Below are 19,346 nucleotides of genomic sequence, written 5' to 3' on the forward strand. Positions count from 1 at the left end.
CTTGGGGTTAGGAGAGAAGGAGGAAAAAGAAAAAGAGAACATTAAATTTAAAATATTTCCATTTGTCCATAATTTTTGAAGCAAAACCACTCAGCAAGCAGTAGGATATTTTTAAAAAACATTTTAATGAATATATCACCATTCATTCATCTCTTTCCTGTCCCAGTGCTCTTGATAAATTGAGCTGAAATACCTGTGTAGCTCTTATCATCTGTGTGCAATTGGGGCTGTCAGAGGCATGATGGAGAGCAACCTAAGTCAATCCAAGTTAGAAGCAACAGATTTCACTCTGGGCAACGTTTTCTTTTTACCTAAAAAACACTACATATACTATTTGTGGATCTCTTGGTGAGGTGATTTCTCCTACGAAACTTGCCCATGCCAGAACTTCCCTGTGTCTAGCCACTTGTACAGAGACTCCCCTCTTCATGACTGCCTGCCCCCCATACCAGGTCGGGAGTCATAAGCCCTACGCTTTTTTCCCAAGCCCCTCCCAGAACATCAGATAAGACAGAGCAGGAAGAAACAAAAACAAGTGAAAAGCCACCTTCTCAAACGTCAGGACCCTGACATCCAAATCATGTAATTTAAATGCAGCCTCATAAGTTTTAGACCCAAGCCATATACCTAAAGAATACCATAATATGGTAAATACCATAATACTTAAAGAAAATATCCCTGACAACAGAGAATACGTTTGTCAAATGCATAAGCATCAAAAATAAATGAAGCATAAGTGGATTAGTGTAAGTATCCATGCTATGGGCTTTTGAGAGACCGTAGCCCAAAATATCATTTGTTTTTTAGTATACTGCAAATTATCCATAACTAATGGCTTTGTAGAATATATTAAACCACAATAACTACTGTATTTCATAAATTCTAAGGTGCAAATTTTTTATACATTTTTACATCTAAAAATCAGGATGCATCTTACAGTCAATGATGTATCATACTGTGGTTTCATTGGCAATTTTAAAAATTTAGTTATTTCATTTAGCAGATAAAACAACAATGTGGCTTACACTCAATCGTGTCTGATTTGGTGATATGCATAATTATCTACAACAAGAAAGAGCTTTAGCATGAAGCATTTCAACTAACAAATCATAATTTGAGTGACTTACTAAGTACAAGGCATTAGGTTTAGGTGATGGGGAGGCAAAGATAAATAGAATGTATCTCTGATTTCAGAGCTAACAGCATAGTAAGGTAGAGTCACATATAAGCAACTAAATAAGTGCAAAATTTAGTGCTGTGGGAACACAAAGGAAAGAGAAAGTCATCCTGATTAAAGGATCAGAGAAGGCCCATGGAGGAGGTGATTTTTGAGATGAGTCTTAAGAAATGAGAAAGCTTCATCATGCACATTTGGTACAAGTAGATATAAATGTAGAAGGTTGAAGGAGTAGGATCTAACCTGAAGAAGAAGAAAAGCAAATCCACAGATTCTGAAAATTGCTCAAGAAATATCAGAGCTGTGATATCATTGACTGAATAAGAAAACCAATTGGCAAGCCCAGTTTGAGCAAGGGGTGGGAGGAGTGAAGGTGGAGTGGAATACCGATTGGTTGGGGTATGTTAAGTTTGAGGTATTTATAGGGCATTGTAATAGGCATTTGCCATTTTTGAGTGCCCATCCCACACCAGGGAATATCCTCACTGTGTAAGTCTTGTTAGAAGGTAGAGCCCACTTCCCACTACAGAAGTTTAAAAAGCCAAATATTTGCTTTCCAGCTCCTCTTGCAGCTAGGGTACAGCTGAAACTAGCTTTCGCTAAACAGACATGCCCGTCTTGGGGTTTGAATCTGGAGTTAGTGATGCAAAAATGTAAGGCTAGGGGAGACTTCTTTTGGAGGTGAGGGCAGTGGCAGGATCCAGTGTCCATTAGAAGCTGCAGTATCCAGCATTCAGCAGTGCTGTCTTTACCACTCTGGCTCTGCTGAGTAATTTTGGCCAGAGTCCCAGGTATGAAACCTCTCTACAATCTTGCCTGTTTTCTACCCTGGCTTTCCAGCTTTCCCAGGGATGCTGGGAGATAGGCAACATCTTTTCAATAGGTTGTTTTTCTGCTTAAATCCATAAGAGTCAATTTCTATGGTTTGCCAAGTAAGAACCCTGGGTGCTAAAGACATATACCAGAAGATGCCTGACAAAGACTTGGAAAAGGAGCATACAGCATAGGAGGACAGTTTACCTAGAGAACAAAATAGGGGAATCATTTGATTAGGACTGAAAATTAAAACAAAGAAAGAAAATACAGATAAAGATAGAGAAAAGAGGGAGGAAGGAAATGGCATTGTTTTGGAGGGAGGATGGAACAAGAACACTCAGCACATCTGAGAGAAGGGAAGGAGGAATCAGAGAGCCATAGAAAGCACATGTCCTGAGGGCCTACGTGTGCCAAGTATCTTGCATAAGCTAACTCATTTAATTTTTACAAATATTAAGTATTGCTATCCTAAATTTACAGTTGAGAAAAATGAGATGCATAAACATTAATTAAATAACTTTCTGAAAGTTACATAAATAATAAGTGGTGTGACCAGGATTCAAAGTCAGATTTGTCTGATTCCAACATCACACTGCCTCCCTGCCACCAGCTTTAGGTAAGGATTTTGACACAGAAGCCAAAGATAAGGCTTAGTGCAGGAGTTCTCGACTCCAGCTGCACATTGGAAACATAAAAGGAGATATGGAAACTTCTAATGCCTGGATCCCACCCCCAGAGTTTTCGATGTAATTGGTTTGAGGTGCAGCCTGGGGATCAGGACTTTTAAAAGCTTTCCAGGTGGTTCCAATATGCAGCCAAGGTTGAGAACCACTGTGGTAGGTGCTATTTCAGCAGAGGAGTGAAATGGTTTGAAGAAAGAGAGGGAAATTAGGCTACAGAGGCAGCAAGTGGTGAAGTGAGGTATTGATAGGGGAACAGTGCAGTGAGGAGGAACAGGTTTGAGTGACACGAGTTTCAAGTGGGTCAAAAAGTAAATTGGAAGTGGACACAGGGAAAGTGAATGTAGACGATTCTTACAGTAATAACCATGGAGGTGAAGGGAGGTCGATAGCCACTCTCAACTGTAGGTTGAGAAAATGCTTTGGAAGGATAAAAACAATGAGAACATCTGTAAGCTGCGAGAAAGGGGGCCCTAGCAAGTGAGAATTGCAGATAAAAGTGAGAGGGTTGGGGTCCTGGAAAAGATGGAGTCTGTATTCAAAAGGAGAGAAAGGTTAACTTTTCTGGAAAGGAAAAGGACATTTTTCCTTTAATAAAGGAAGAAAATATATATTTTTTTTGGTCAGAGAGGCTGAGATAGGTAGTGGGAAAGTAATGGAGGGAGCTTGAGGAAAGTGAAAGGGTGGGATTGGAAAAATGAATATAAGGAAGGGAATAAAGGAGTCAAAACAAAGGAATTAAATAGCTTTAACCTGATATCATATAAAAGGAATGTCAAGTGTAACTAATCATTAGGGTTACATGACTTTCTTAAACAATACTTGGGAGTTTTGAGAAGGTGAGAAAATGGATGAGGAAGTTTACCCAGAGCTGGGGATTGCCCAGACTGACTGGGTGGTAGGTCAAGGGAGTCAGGAACTTTGGGGTGCTACTGAGATCACATACAGATACACATCTGAAATCTAAGCAAGGCTATTTACTTTGGCATGAAATTTAATATATTAAAATTTACACTAGCCTCCATCCCTGACTTGGCACATAAAATATGTGAAATCCATACGTTCATGTTGAAATCCAAATGCATTCAACGATAGATAATGATGACTCGAATAGAGGAAGAAGTTGTGGTTTCCCATCAAGAAATGGTTAGAAGAGATTAGAATAGTGACCAGAGCCCTAAATAATTAATTTGGTAATTCATCTTTCCTGCTTTCAGACAGGCCACATTTCAGGCACTGGCTAAAACATATAGATTTAAATATAGATAAAAATCAGCCCAATAAATACAGAGTGCTACTTCCATCGATTATGCCTTTTCTAATTTAACAGGCAAGGAAGTTTCTGAAATATTGCTCACGCTGATGCATCTGTTCCCTTCTCCTAATTCAGATCTCTGAAGGCTCAAACGTCCCAGTTTCTCAAGCCTCATTCTAGCCACAAACCAGTTCATAATAAGTTTTATTTGTGACACAATTTTTAAGAAATGTTCCTCCAGACAACCACGGCATTGTGCTTAGTACTTTCTGCTCTTTGAAATGCTCTCTTTCAATTCTGAAATTTGGCACAAAAGGTCCCCTCTTCTTAGAATGCTCTCCTTCCACCCTCATCCCTCACCCCCCACCCTGCCCCCTTCCTTTGCTCTTTTGTTTAGACAACTCCTTCAGGACTCCATTGAAGTATTCCGATAGGCTTTCTCTAGACATATGACCCCATAATACCGTGATCGTACTTCCTATTTCATACCGTGCATCCCAGTTTTAATTATTTGTCTAGAGTCTGTCTGTCCTGCTAAACTATAAGATTCACCAGGCAAGGACCATGCCTGGCAGGTCATAAGTATTCAATAAATATTTGTTGAGTATTTCAATGAATAACTGTGACTGGAAAATGGGTCGTATGGGAGAGAAACCAAGGCAGGAAGGCTCACTTAGGAAGCTATCACAGTCAACAGATAGAGCAGACTCCACCTATACCCACTTCACTCCTTTACCATTTTCATGCGCACTGGCCCCCAGTGTGCTTTCCCTCCCAACAGCCAGCAACTGCATCTCTTGGTCTGAGGACTGCCCCCAGGCTGCCAGAGCCCTCCTGTTGCCTGCTTCCAGAGCAGGCAGGGCCTGGAAATTGATGTCCCTTAGGGGCAGCCCTTAAGTAACGACTGACAAATACAAAACTATAAATACTCCAGCTCTCATGCCTTTTTCAAAAATAGGCAAAACTAAACAATAGATTGTTTAGGGATATATAGGTGGCCAAAAATAGAGAAACGGGAGGGAATGATCAGCACAAAATTCAGGATAGCAGTTATCTCTGTGAGGAGGAGAAGGAGGATGTGATTAGGGAGGAGCTCTAAGATACTACTAATATTTTATTTCTTGAGCTGGGTAATGGGTGTATAATGTTCATTGTATTATTTTTTGTTATATATATACATGTGAACAACAATAGCAACAACAACAATGGTCCAGTAGGTTGAAGAGAAAATAGAGTAATAGGAAGATTTTTTTTCATACTGGAGGAGCATTGCAGTGATTGTGGACAGAAGGCAAGGAAGAATAAGGAGTATGGAGAGAAAGTGTCAAAAGAAGTGAAGCAGACTGTGCTAGCCTTGGGGAAATGTTGGACTATATGACCCAGCAATCCCATTCCTAGGTGGAACCCAACAGAAATGAATGCATGTGTTCACCAAAAGATGTGTACAAGAATGCTTAGGAATGGAGTTCTGACACATGCTACCACATGAATGAACCTTTAAAAAGATCTAAGTGAAAGAACCCAGTCACAAAAGGACAAATATTATATGATTCCACTTATCTGAGGTACCTAGAGGAGGCAAATTCATAGAGACGGAAAGTAGAGTAAAGGTTATAAGAGGCTGGGAGGAGGAAGGAATGGAGAGTTATTGTTTAATGAGTACAGGCATACCTCAGAGATACTGTGAGTTCATTTCCAATAAAGCGAATATCGTAATAACGTGAGTCACATGAATGTTTTGATTTCCCAGTGCATATAAAAGTTATGTTTAAACTATAGTCTATTAAGTGTGCAATAGCATTATGTCTAAAAAAATGTACATACCTTAATTTAAAAATAATGCTGTTGGAAAAATGGCACCAATAGACTTGCCTAGCGCAGGGTTGCTACAAACCTTTAATTTATAAAAATAAAAAAAAAAAAAGCCAATGTCTGCGAAGTGCAATAAAGTTAAGTGCAATAAAACAATGTATGCCTGTACAGAGTTTCTGTTTGGGATGATGAGAAATTTCTGGACATGGATAGTGGTGATACTTGTGCAACACTGTGAAGAAAATACATGTAAAAATGGCTAAAATGATAAATTTTATGTCTATTTTACTACAATAAAATTAGTTTAAAAAGAGAAAAAAGTATGCTTATAACAACACTAGTCTTAATATCCTCAACTAGAAACAACCCTAATGTCCATCATCAGTATAATAGATAAATACATTCACACAGTGGGGTATATTCACACAATGAAATACTATACAGCTTTGAAAATGAGCAAACTAAAACTACACACAGCCACATGGATGACTCTCAACAACGTAATACTGAGTGAAGGAAGCCAGAGGCAAAAGAGGACATACTGTATGATTACATGTATATAGTTTATAGACAGGTAAAACTAATTCATTATAGGTGAGGGGAAAAGGTTTTAACGGGAAGGGAGAAGGGCCTTCTGTCGTGCAGGTAATGTAATGCCTGTGTTCACTCTGAGAATTCATTCAACTGTACACTTATGGCCTTGTGATTTGTGCACATTTCTGTATGTAATTATACTTTAAAGTTTACTAAAGAATAAAATAAAAGCAACATAGGGATTCTTCTACCTCTGAGAGATATACAAAAGTGTGGGAGAAGTTTGACATCTATATAGCTCTTCCTGAATTCCATTTATATTGTACTGTTGCAGAACTGGAAGTCTCTAATTGTTGAAAATATGTTAAAACTATTCTTATTCCTTAGTTCTCCTCAAAATTTTTAGTATTTCCCTCAAGATAATTTATGTGAACCTAAGTTTCCTTGATGTTTCAACTTCATTTTTCACTTTTTATTTTCAGCAATCTAAAAAATATGTTAAAATTTAGCCAATTTCATATTATGTTCTATGGAGATAAATGGATAATAAAAAATTTAAGTAAAAAGTACAAATCAATCTTTTTGATATTGCTTTGAAAATAGTTTTTAATTGGCAAAAAAATCTATTCATTGTTAATTGGAGGATGCTATGTGACATTAAATGATTACAAGTCTCATTATGTAATATAATTAAACTATTATAAAAACTGTTGGAGTTGGAAGGAATCTTAGGGTCATCAAGTCCAACCCTCAAACTACATATAAAAGTCTTCTCTCCAACAGCTTGTGGTTCTCTGCCAAAATACTTCCAGAGACCCTCACCCAAGGTTCCCAAATTCACTGTTGAATCACTGTTATTGTTATAAAGTTCTTCCTTAGATGAATTAAAATCAGTCTTCCTGTAACTTCCACCACTGATAACAGTTCCATCCTCCAAAATATAGTGGAATAAGTTAAACTGTTTTTCCATATGATGTGACAGTAGAAAATAGCATATAGTGGAACAGCCATGGGTTCAAGTTCTATCTCTATCTCTTACTAACTAGCTGACCTTATTTTTCTCATACACAAAATGAAGTGAGAAAATCATCTTGCTAAGTTGTTGAGACAATTACACAGATTATACATTAAGCACCAGGAACAGATCCAGTTCCTCATAGTAGAAGACCAATAAACTGTACCTTTCAAAAATTATATGTGAAGATAATATATTTCCCCTTTGTCATCTTTTCTCCAAAACCTTCCAATTACTTCCAACTATTCTTTATATGACATGCTCTCCAGGCTTTTTCATAGTCTTGGATCTTATCTTTTTGATACATGCCACTTAGTTACCATGTCACATGATACAGAATACATTACACCAAATATTATCTTTTTTTTTAAAAAACTTTTTTGAAATATAGTTGATTTACAATGCTGTGTTAGTTTCAGGTGTACAGTAAAGTGACTCAGTTATACATATATATATATAAATAAATATATATATTCTTTTTTTTTACATTCTCTTCCATTATAGGTTATTATAAGATATTGAGTATAGTTCCCTATGCTATACAGTAGGTCCTTGTTGGTTGTCTATTTTATATACAGTAGTGTGTAGGTTAATCCCTAACTTCTAATTTATCCCACTCCCTCTCTCCCCTTTGGTAACCATAAGTTTGTTTTCTATGTCTGTGAGTCTATTTCAGTTTTGTAAACAAGTTCATGTGTATCATATCATAGATTCCACATATAAGCAATATCATATAATATTTGTCTCTGTCTGCCTTACTTCACTTAGTATGATAATCTCTAATTTCATCCACGTTGCTACAAATGGCATTATTTCATTCTTTTTTTGTGGCTGAGTAATATTCCATCACATATATATACCACATCTTCTTTATCCATTCATCTGTTAATGGATATTTAGGTTGCTTCCATGTCTTGGCTGTTGTAAACAGTGCTGCAATAAACATTGGGGTGCATGTATCTTTTCGAATTATGGTTTTCTCTGGATATATGCCCAGGAGTGGGATTGCTGGATCATATGACAACTCTATTTTTAGTTTTTTAAGGAACCTCTATACTGTTCTCCGTAGTGACTGTACCAATTTACATTCCCGCCAACAGTGCAAGAGGGTTCCTTTTTCTCCACAGCCTCTCCAGCATTTATTATTTGTAGACTTTTTAATGATGGCCATTCTGACTGGTGTGAGGTGATACCTCATTGTAGTTTTGATTTGCACTTCTCTAATAATTAGCGATGTTGAGCATCTTTTCATGTGCCTTTTGGCCATCTGTATGTCTTCTTTGGAGAAATGTCTTTTTAGATCTTCTGCCCAATTTTTGACTGGGTTGTTTGTGTATTTGATATTGAGCCATATGAGCTGTTTGTATATTTTGGGGATTAATCCCTTGTCAGCTGCATCATTTGCAAATATTTTCTCCCATTCTATAGATTGTCTTTTTGTTTTGTTTATGGTTTCCTTTGCTGTGCAAAAGCTTTTAGGTTTAATTAGGTTCAATTTGTTTATTTTTGTTTTTTATTTCCATTACTAGGAGACAGATCCAAAAAGATATTGCTGTGATTTATGTCAAAGAGTATTCTGCCTATGTTTTCCTCTAGGAGTTTTATAGTATCCTATCTTACATTTAGGTCTTTAACCTATTTTGAGTTTATTTTTGTGTATGGTGTTAGAGAATGTTCTAATTTCATTCTTTTACATGTAGCACACCAAATATTATCTTAGTACTCACTGGACAGTACTTTGATTTAATGCTGCCCAATAGAACTTTCTGTGATGAGAGAAATGTTCTATGCCTGCACTATCTAGTATGGTAGCCACTAGCCACACGTGGTTATTGAGCACTTGAAATGTGGCTGGTATTTCTGAGGACCTGAAAGTTTAATTTAACTTATTTTAATTTAATTAGCCACATGAGGTTAGTGGCTACCATTTTTGGACAGTGTAGATCTAGACATTATACTGCCATTAACACAACCTAAACTTGGATAACTATCTTAGAGTCCATTTCATACTGAGAGTTTGTGATTAGCTATTTTAGTTTTTACTTCATAAAAACTAACTTTTACTTCATAACAACTACTATTGATATTGATCCAGTTTTCCTGCACCCTGTAATTATGGAAACTGTTTTCTGATTTTCTGAATCACACTGGAACCTAACTTTAGGGTACCTCAATTTCCTCATCTGTATAATAATAATTGCTTGTACTACATACCTCACACAGTTGACTTAGTGTCAGAAAGTTAATGTATGTGAAAAAGTTTGGAATGCCATAAAGTGCTTTACAAAGTCACAATTTCAGCATCATCACCACTGTTAAATGTTATCTTTCAGGCTATCAAGATATTTATTAATCTGGATGCTATCTTTTAAGATTACCTTTCTCACTCCATGCTTCAGCTACATTGAGCCATATGCCCTCTCTTGCCTCTAGGTCTTCACACATGCTCTCCCTCCCTCTGTGCTCCCTACCCCCTCCTCACCTGGGAGAATGATGTAGTTCTTCTACTCTTGGGGGACTGGCTCAGGGGCTGTATTAGTCTGCTAGGGTTACCATAAAAAAGTACCAGTCTTTGTGTTTTAACAACAAAAAGTTATTTTTTCACAGTTCTGGAGGCTAGAAGTCTGAGATCAAGGCATCAGCAGGGTTGGTTTCTTCTAAGATCTCTCTCCATGCTTGTAGATGGCCATCTTCTCCCTGTGTCTTCACATGATTTTCTCTATGTGTGTGTGTGTGCTAATCTCTTTAGGACACACACACACATAGGATACCAGACATGTTGGATTACGGCTCACCCATATCATTTCTTTTTACATTAATTACATCTTTAATAGCCCTATCTCCAAACACAGTCACATTCTGAGGTGCTGGAGATGAGAATGCCAACATATGAATTTGAAGGAGACAGAATTCAGCCCATAACAGGAGCTTTTATATCTACCACCAAGCAACTAAAAATTTGAGATTACATCTGTACTGGTCAGTTGAGATGTGTGGATAAAATTCAGGGGTTTTGTGAACATAAATGGGAAAAAAAATCACATCTTTATTTTCACAAACATCTAAAGGAAATTTAGGATTTCCTTCAAATATGAATGTTAAGCAATAAACCACACTAGCCTTAGCTGTACCTGTGACTTCATCATCAATAAAAATCACAGATATTTTCATATCATATTACAGTTGTTGGAGATGTCTCAAATATTGTTTATGCTCATCACTACGTTGAAATTATGACAGTTTGCATACTCACTACTGGATCTTGGTTTTTAATGGATTGGTAAAGAAATACTATTTCACTATATCACAGACTTGTTTCATAAGTATTTTGATAACAATATTTCAGTATAGTTGGTTTCCTTTGCAAGTCTGCATGATTTATTTTACACATTTAAAAACATTCTGAGAAGGGGGTTCAACTCATAGGTGTCATCATATGTCAAAGGGGCTCATGGCACAAAAAAAAGGGTGAGAACTCCTGACTGATGGATCTGACCATAGATGGCAGCCCTGTCAGATGTGAAAACAAGGCAATTCAGCCAAGGCAAGATAGGTAACCCATCATGTTGGGTTTAAAGTCTTTAATACAATGTCTAATTTATTCATAATTTGAGATAACGGGTCCTTGTTCTGTGTATTGTGCCTGCCAAAACTTATAAACAGCAAGATCCATTTTCTTTTACATCAGCTCAATCTGGCCTCAACTGTACCCTCTCTATGAGGTCATCAGCTTAGGAAGTGCCTCCCTTCTTCCCAGGTCCTGGGTCCTGATTTGATGCTTTGGATACATCAGCTAAGCTTTGTCCCTGAGAAGGCCAATGACCCAGGATTTTTCTGAAGAAAATGAGTCTGTTGCCTGAGAGAGGGGGTTACTGAGAGAGATGTGTGTGGGGCCCCTTAAAGATCAGTTTCACAGCCCACACTCTAGCAAGTTTTCCCTCTCTGGCCCAAACTGGGAGTTTCTAACTACTTTCTCCTACCCCAGAACCCCTGGAAGCTATATTTATGCTCTTAGTGTCCTACTATCTGTGGAGTAGAGGTGGATCCAGGTTTTGTGGATCCCTGAAGCTTATACACTTTGGGGGCCCTTTTTGAGAAAAAGGCTGCAAAACTACAAATACAAAATTAAGTGCAGGGCCTTCAAAAGGACCTATGCAACTGAGGGGCCTGGAAGCTTAAGTTCTTTTCAGTACACCTGCCTTTGTAATAGGGACCTTGGTACAACAGAAAGAATAACAGAAAGAGTATTATATTTGGAGTTAGATTTTGAGCCCCTAATCTATTTTTTAAATTTTATTGGGGTATAATTGATTTACAATGTTGTGTTAGTTTCAGGTGTACACCAAAGTGGATCTGTTATTCAAATACATATATCCACTCTTTTTTAGATTCTTTTCCCATACAGGCCATTACAGAGTATTGAGTAGAGTTCCCTGTGCTATACAATAGGTCCTTATTAGTTATCTGTTTTATATATATATTAATAGTAGTGTGTATGTGTCAATCCCGATCTTCCAGTTTATCCCTCTTCCCATCCTTACCCCCCCAGTAACCATAAGTTTATTTTCTACACCTGTAACTCTATTTCGGTTTTGTAGATAAGTTCACTTGTAGCCTCTTTTTAGATTCCACATATAAGCGATATTGTATGATATTTGTCTTTCTCTGTCTGACTTACTTCACTCAGTATGAGAATCTCTAGGTCCATCCATGTTGCTGCAAATGGCATTATTTTGTTCTTTTTTATGGCTGAGTAATACTCCATTGTATATATGTACCACATCTTCTTTATCCATTCCTCTGCTGATGGACATTTAGGTTGCTTCCATGTCCTGGCTATTGTGAATAGTGCTGCAATGAACATTGGGGTGCATGTATATTTTTGACTTATGGTATTCTCTGGATATATGCCCAGGAGTGGGATTGCTGGATCATATGGTAGCTCTATTTTCAGTTTTTTAAGGAACCTCCATACTGTTCTCCATAGTGGCTGTACCAGTTTGCATTCCCACCAACAGTGTAGAAGGGTTCCCTTTTCTCACACCCTCTCCAGCATTTATTGTTTGTAGACTTTTTGATGATGGCCATCGAGCCCCTAATCTATTACTTCCAGCCTAGAATACTTCCATGGTCAGAGAGGCTAGGGAAAATGGAGGACCCTAGCAACCCAGGAGCATAGGGACCCATGTATCTCCATAAGAACACCATCCTTAGAAGGGTTGTTTGAGAATCTATAACAATTGATGTGAAAGGACAATAAGCTAAATAGTGGTAATAAAACATGAATTGTGGTTTTATTACAAGAAGTCTTCCTACAGAAAGGTCTCTCTTTGCAGCTCCTCGGCCGCCAAACAAGAACTCAGAGAAGATGGCAGTGGAAGCCATGGGCACTGTCTTTCACCCATAGTTGGAGCATGATAAGAGTCAAAGTCACCACTCCTACTCTTTTCTTCTTCATTTGCATCCAGAATGGTCTCTATACTAGCCAAATTTTAATTAAAAGGAAGTGGAATAGTAAGATATAATTTTCCACCTATAAAATTAGCATATAGGTGGGAGTATTACAGCTTTCTTGGAAAGCAATCTGAGAGACTGTTAAGAACTTACTTAAAAGATGAACATGTATACCTATCCTAAGGAAATAATTAGAGACCAATGAATATTTCGATAGGATTATTTATCATTCTGAATAATTGGAAACCTAAATGTACAATGTCCAATATTATGTGAATGAATAAATAAAATAGCATAATAATTACAGTGTATTCAGATAATGGGCTAATATGCATTCATTAAAATAATGCTTTAAAATATTCCTTTAGGGGAGGGGCAAGATGGCGGAAGAGTAAGACGCGGAGATCACCTTCCTTCCCACAGATACATGAGAAATACATCTACACGTGGAACTGCTCCTACAGAACACCCACTGAACGCTGGCAGAAGACGTCAGACCTCCCAAAAGGCAAGAAAATCCCCACGTACTTGGGTAGGGCAAAAGAAAAAAGAAATAACAGAGACAAAAGAATAGGGACGAGACCTGCACCAGTGGGAGGGAGCCGTGAAGGAGGAAAGGTTTCCACACACTAGGAAGCCCCTTCGCGGGCAGAGACTGCGGGTGGCAGAGGGGGGAAGCTTCAGAGCCACGGAGGAGAGCGCAGCCACAGGGGTGCGGAGGGAAAAACGGAGAGATTCCCGCACAGAGGCTCGGCGCCGAGCAGCACTCACCAGCCCGAGAGGCTTGTCTGCTCACCCGCCGGGGCGGGCAGGGCTGGGAGCTGAGGCGCGGGCTTCGGTTGGATCCCAGGGAGAGGACTGGGGTTGGCTGCGTGAACACAGCCTGAAGGGGCTAGCGCACCACAGCTAGCCGGGAGGGAGCCCGAGAAAAAGTCTGCAGCTGCCGAAGAGGCAAGAGACTTTTTCTTGCCTCTTTGTTTCGCGGCGCGCAAGGAGAGGGGATTCAGAGTGCCGCCTAAACGAACTCCAGAGACGGGCACGAGCCGCGGCTATCAGTGCGGACCCCAGAGACGGGCATGAGACGCTGAGGCTGCTGCTGCCGCCACCAAAAAGCCTGTGGGCGAGCACAGGTCATTCTCCACACTGCCCCTCCCGGGAGCCTGTGCATCCCGCCACGGCCAGGCTCCCGTAATCTGGGGACAACTTCCCCGGGACAGAGCACGGCGCGCCTCAGGCTGCTGCAACGTCACGCCGGCTTCTGCCGCCGCAGGCTCGCCCCGCCTCCTCCGTACCGCTCCCTCCCCCTGGCCTGACTGAGCCAGAGCCCCCGAATCAGCTGCTCCTTTAACCCCGTTCTGTCTGGGCGGGGAACAGACGCTCTCAGGCGACCTACATGTAGAGGCGGGTCCAAATCCAAAGCTGAACCCGGGGAGCTGTACGAACAAAGAAGAGAAAGGGAACTCTCTCCCAGCAGCCTCAGAAGCAGCGGATTAAAGCTCCACAAACAACTTGATGTGCCTGCATCTGTTGAATACCTGAATAGACAACGAATCATCCCAAATTTAGGAGGTGGACTTTGGGAGCAGGATATATTAACTTTTCCCCTTTTCCTTTTTTTGTGAGTGTATATGTGTATGCTTCTGGGTGAGATTTTGTCTGCATAGCTTTGCTCTCACCGTTAGTCCTAGGGTTAGGTCCGTCCGTTTTTTTTTTTTTTTTTTTTACTTAAAAAAATTTTTTTTCCCTAATAAATGTTTTCTTAATAATTTTTTCCTTATTTTCTATTTCTAAAAAATTTAAAAAAAAATTTTTTAATAAGTTTTTTCATATTTTTATTTTAAAAAATTAAAATTTTTTTTCTTAATAAATTTTTTCTTAATAATTTTTTTCTTATTTTTAGTATAAAAAATTAATCGATTTTTAAAAATTAAAAAAAAATTTTTTCTTAATAAATTTATTCTTAATAATTTTTTTTCTTCTTTTTTATTATAATTGCTTTATTTTATTTTATTTTATCCTCTTTCTTTCTTTCTTTCCATTTTTTCTCCCTTTTATTCTGAGCCGTGTGGATAAAAGGCTCTTGGTGCTCCAGCCAGGCATCAGGGCTGTGCCTCTGAGGTGGGAGAGCCAACTTCAGGACACTGGTCCACAAGAGACCTCCCAGCTCCACGTAATACCAAACGGCGAAAATCTCTCACAGATCTCCATCTCAACATCAAGACCCAGCTTCACTCAACGACCAGCAAGCTACAGTGCTGGACACCCTATGCCAAACAACTAGCAAGACAGGAACACAGCCCCATCCATTAACAGAGAGGCTGCCTAAAATCATAATAAGGCCACAGACACCCCAAAACACACCACCAGACGTGGACGAGCCCACCAGAAAGACAACATCCAGCCTCATCCACCAGAACACAGGCACTAGTTCCCTCCACCAGGAAACCTACACAACCCACTGAACCAACCTTAGCCACTGGGGACAGATACCAAAAACAACGGGAACTACGAACCTGCAGCCTGTGAAAAGGAGACCCCAAACACAGTAAGATAAGCAAAATGAGAAGACAGAAAAACACACAGCAGATGAAGGAGCAGGGTCAAAACACACCAGACCTAACAAATGAAGAGGAAATAGGTAGTCTACCTGAGAAAGAATTCAGAATAATGATAGTAAGGATGATCCAAAATCTTGGAAATAGAATAGACAAAATGCAAGAAACATTTAACAAGGACGTAGAAGAACTAAAGAGGAACCAAGCAACGATGAAAAGCACAATAAATGAAATTAAAAATACTCTAGATGGGATCAATAGCAGAATAACTGAGGCAGAAGAACGGATAAGTGACCTGGAAGATAAAATGGTGGAAATAACTACTGCAGAGCAGAATAAAGAAAAAAGAATGAAAAGAACTGAGGACAGTCTCAGAGACCTCTGGGACAACATTAAACGCACCAACATTCGAATTATAGGGGTCCCAGAAGAAGAAGAGAAAAAGAAAGGGACTGAGGAAATATTTGAAGAGATTATAGTTGAAAACTTCCCTAATATGGGAAAGGAAATAGTTAATCAAGTCCTGGAAGCACAGAGAGTCCCATACAGGATAAATCCAAGGAGAAACACACCAAGACACATATTAATCAAACTATCAAAAATTAAATATAAAGAAAACATATTAAAAGCAGCAAGGGAAAAACAACAAATAACACACAAGGGCATCCCCATAAGGTTAACAGCTGATCTTTCAGCAGAAACTCTGCAAGCCAGAAGGGAGTGGCAGGATATACTTAAAGTGATGAAGGAGAAAAACCTACAACCAAGGTTACTCTACCCAGCAAGGAACTCATTCAGATTTGATGGAGAAATTAAAACCTTTACAGACAAGCAAAAGCTGCGAGAGTTCAGCACCACCAAACCAGCTTTACAACAAATGCTAAAGGAACTTCTCTAGGCAAGAAACACAAGAGAAGGAAAACACCTACAATAACAAACCCAAAATATTTAAGAAAATGGGAATAGGAACATACATATCGATAATTACCTTAAATGTAAATGGATTAAATGCTCCCACCAAAAGACACAGACTGGCTGAATGGATACAAAAACAAGACCCATATATATGCTGTCTACAAGAGACCCACTTCAGACCTAGAGACACATACAGACTGAAAGTGAGGGGACGGAAAAAGATATTCCATGCAAATGGAAATCAAAAGAAAGCTGGAGTAGCAATTCTCATATCAGACAAAATAGACTTTAAAATAAAGACTATTACAAGAGACAAAGAAGGACACTATATAATGATCAAGGGATGGATCCAAGAGGAAGGTATAACAATTGTAAATATTTATGCACCCAACATAGGAGCACCTCAATACATAAGGCAAATACTAACAGCCATAAAAGGGGAAATCGACAGTAACACAATCATAGTAGGGGACTTTAACACCCCACTTTCACCAATGGACAGATCATCCAAAATGAAAATAAAGAAGGAAACACAAGCTTTAAATGATACATTAAACAAGATGGACTTAATTGATATTTATAGGACATTCCACCCAAAAACAACAGAATACACATTTTTCTCAAGTGCTCATGGAACATTCTCCAGGATAGATCATATCTTGGGTCACAAATCAAGCCTTGGTAAATTAAAAAAAAATTGAAATCGTATCAAGTATCTTTTCCGACCACAATGCTATGAGACTAGATATCAATTACAGGAAAAGATCTGTAAAAAATACAAACACATGGAGGCTACACAATACACTACTTAATAACGAACTCATCACTGAAGAAATCAAAGGGGAAATCAAAAAATACCTAGAAACAAATGACAGTGGAGACACGACGATCCAAAACCTATGGGATGCAGCAAAAGCAGTTCTAAGAGGGAAGTTTATAGCAATACAAGCCTACATCAAGAAACAGGAAACATCTCGAATAAACAACCTAACCTTGCACCTAAAGCAATTAGTGAAAGAAGAACAAAAAAACCCCAAAGCAGAAGGAAAGAAATCATAAAGATCAGATCAGAAATAAATGAAAAAGAAATGAAGGAAACAATAGCAAAAATCAATGAAACTAAAAGCTGGTTCTTTGAGAAGATAAACATAATTGATAAACCATTAGCCAGACTCATCAAGAGAAAAAGGGAGAAGACTCAAATTAATAGAATTAGAAATGAAAAAGGAGAAGTAACCACTGACACTGCAGAAATACAAACGATCATGAGAGATTACTACAAGCAACTCTATGCCAATAAAATGGACAACCTGGAAGAAATGGACAGATTCTTAGAAATGCACAACCTGCCAAGACTGAACCAGGAAGAAATAGAAAATATGAACAGACCAATCACAAGCACTGAAATTGAAACTGTGATTTAAAATCTTCCAACACACAAAAGCCCAGGACCAGATGGCTTCACAGGCGAATTCTATCAAACATTTAGAGAAGAGCTAACACCTATCCTTCTCAAACTCTTCCAAAATATTGCAGAGGGAGGAACACTCCCCAACTCATTCTACGAGGCCACCATCACCCTGATACCAAAACCAGACAAAGATGTCACAAAGAAAGAAAACTACAGGCCAATATCACTGATGAACATAGATGCAAAAATCCTCAACAAAATACTAGCAAACAGAATCCAACAGCACATTAAAAGGATTATACACCATGATCAAGTGGGGTTTATTCCAGGAATGCAAGGATTCTTCAATATACGCAAATCAATCAACGTGATACATCATATTAACAAATTGAAGGAGAAAAACCATATGATCATCTCAATAGATGCAGAGAAAGCTTTCGACAAAATTCAACACCCATTTATGATAAAAGTCCTGCAGAAAGTAGGCATAGAGGGAACTTTCCTCAACATAATAAAGGCCGTATATGACAAACCCACAGCCAACATTGTCCTCAATGGTGAAAAACTGAAACCATTTCCACTAAGATCAGGAACAAGACAAGGTTGCCCACTCTCACCACTATTATTCAACATAGTTTTGGAAGTGTTAGCCACAGCAATCACAGAAGAAAAAGAACTAAAAGGAATCCAAATCGGAAAAGAAGAAGTAAAGCTGTCACTGTTTGCAGATGACATGATACTATACATAGAGAATCCTAAAGATGCTACCAGAAAACTACTAGAGCTAATCAATGAATTTGGTAAAGTAGCAGGATACAAAATTAATGCACAGAAATCTCTTGCATTCCTGTATACTAATGATGAAAAATCTGAAAGTGAAATTAAGAAAACACTCCCGTTTACCATTGCAACAAAAAGAATAAAATATCTAGGAATAAACCTACCTAAGGAGACAAAAGACCTGTATGCAGAAAATTATAGGACACTGATGAAAGAAATTAAAGATGATACAAATAGATGGAGAGATATACCATGTTCTTGGATTGGAAGAATCAACATTGTGAAAATGACTCTGCTACCCAAAGCAATCTACAGATTCAATGCAATCCCTATCAAACTACCACTGGCATTTTTCACAGAACTAGAACAAAAAATTTCACAATTTGTATGGAAACACAAAAGACCCCGAATAGCCAAAGCAATCTTGAGAACGAAAAACGGAGCTGGAGGAATCAGGCTCCCTGACTTCAGACTATATTACAAAGCTACAGTAATCAAGACAGTTTGGTACTGGCACAAAAACAGAAATATAGATCAATGGAACAGGATAGAAAGCCCAGAGATAAGCCCACGCACATATGGTCACCTTATCTTTGCTAAAGGAGGCAAGCATATACAGTGGAGAAAAGACAGCCTCTTCAATAAGTGGTGCTGGGAAAATTGGACAGGTACATGTAAGAGTATGAAATTAGAACACTCCCTGACACCATACACAAAAATAAACTCAAAATGGATTAAAGACCTAAGTGTAAGGCCAGACACTATCAAACTCTTAGAGGAAAACATAGGCAGAACACTCTATGACATAAATCACAGCAAGATCCTTTTTGACCCAGGTCCTAGAGAAATGGAAATAAAAACACAAATAAACAAATGGGACCTAATGAAACTGAAAAGCTTTTGCACAGCAAAGGAAACCATAAACAAGACCAAAAGACAACC

The 19,346-nt window shown here is 38.5% G+C and overlaps 1 long non-coding RNA gene across 1 annotated transcript in view; it reads right to left on the bottom strand.

Annotated features, from left to right (window-relative positions):
* Positions 1–19,346, bottom strand: part of LOC133082612 (uncharacterized) — a 191,251-nt gene that overhangs the window by 12,892 nt on the left and 159,013 nt on the right. The gene's annotated exons all lie outside the window — the stretch shown is intronic.

Source organism: Eubalaena glacialis, chromosome X (assembly GCF_028564815.1).
Source record: "Eubalaena glacialis isolate mEubGla1 chromosome X, mEubGla1.1.hap2.+ XY, whole genome shotgun sequence".
Classification (NCBI taxonomy): domain Eukaryota; kingdom Metazoa; phylum Chordata; class Mammalia; order Artiodactyla; family Balaenidae; genus Eubalaena; species Eubalaena glacialis.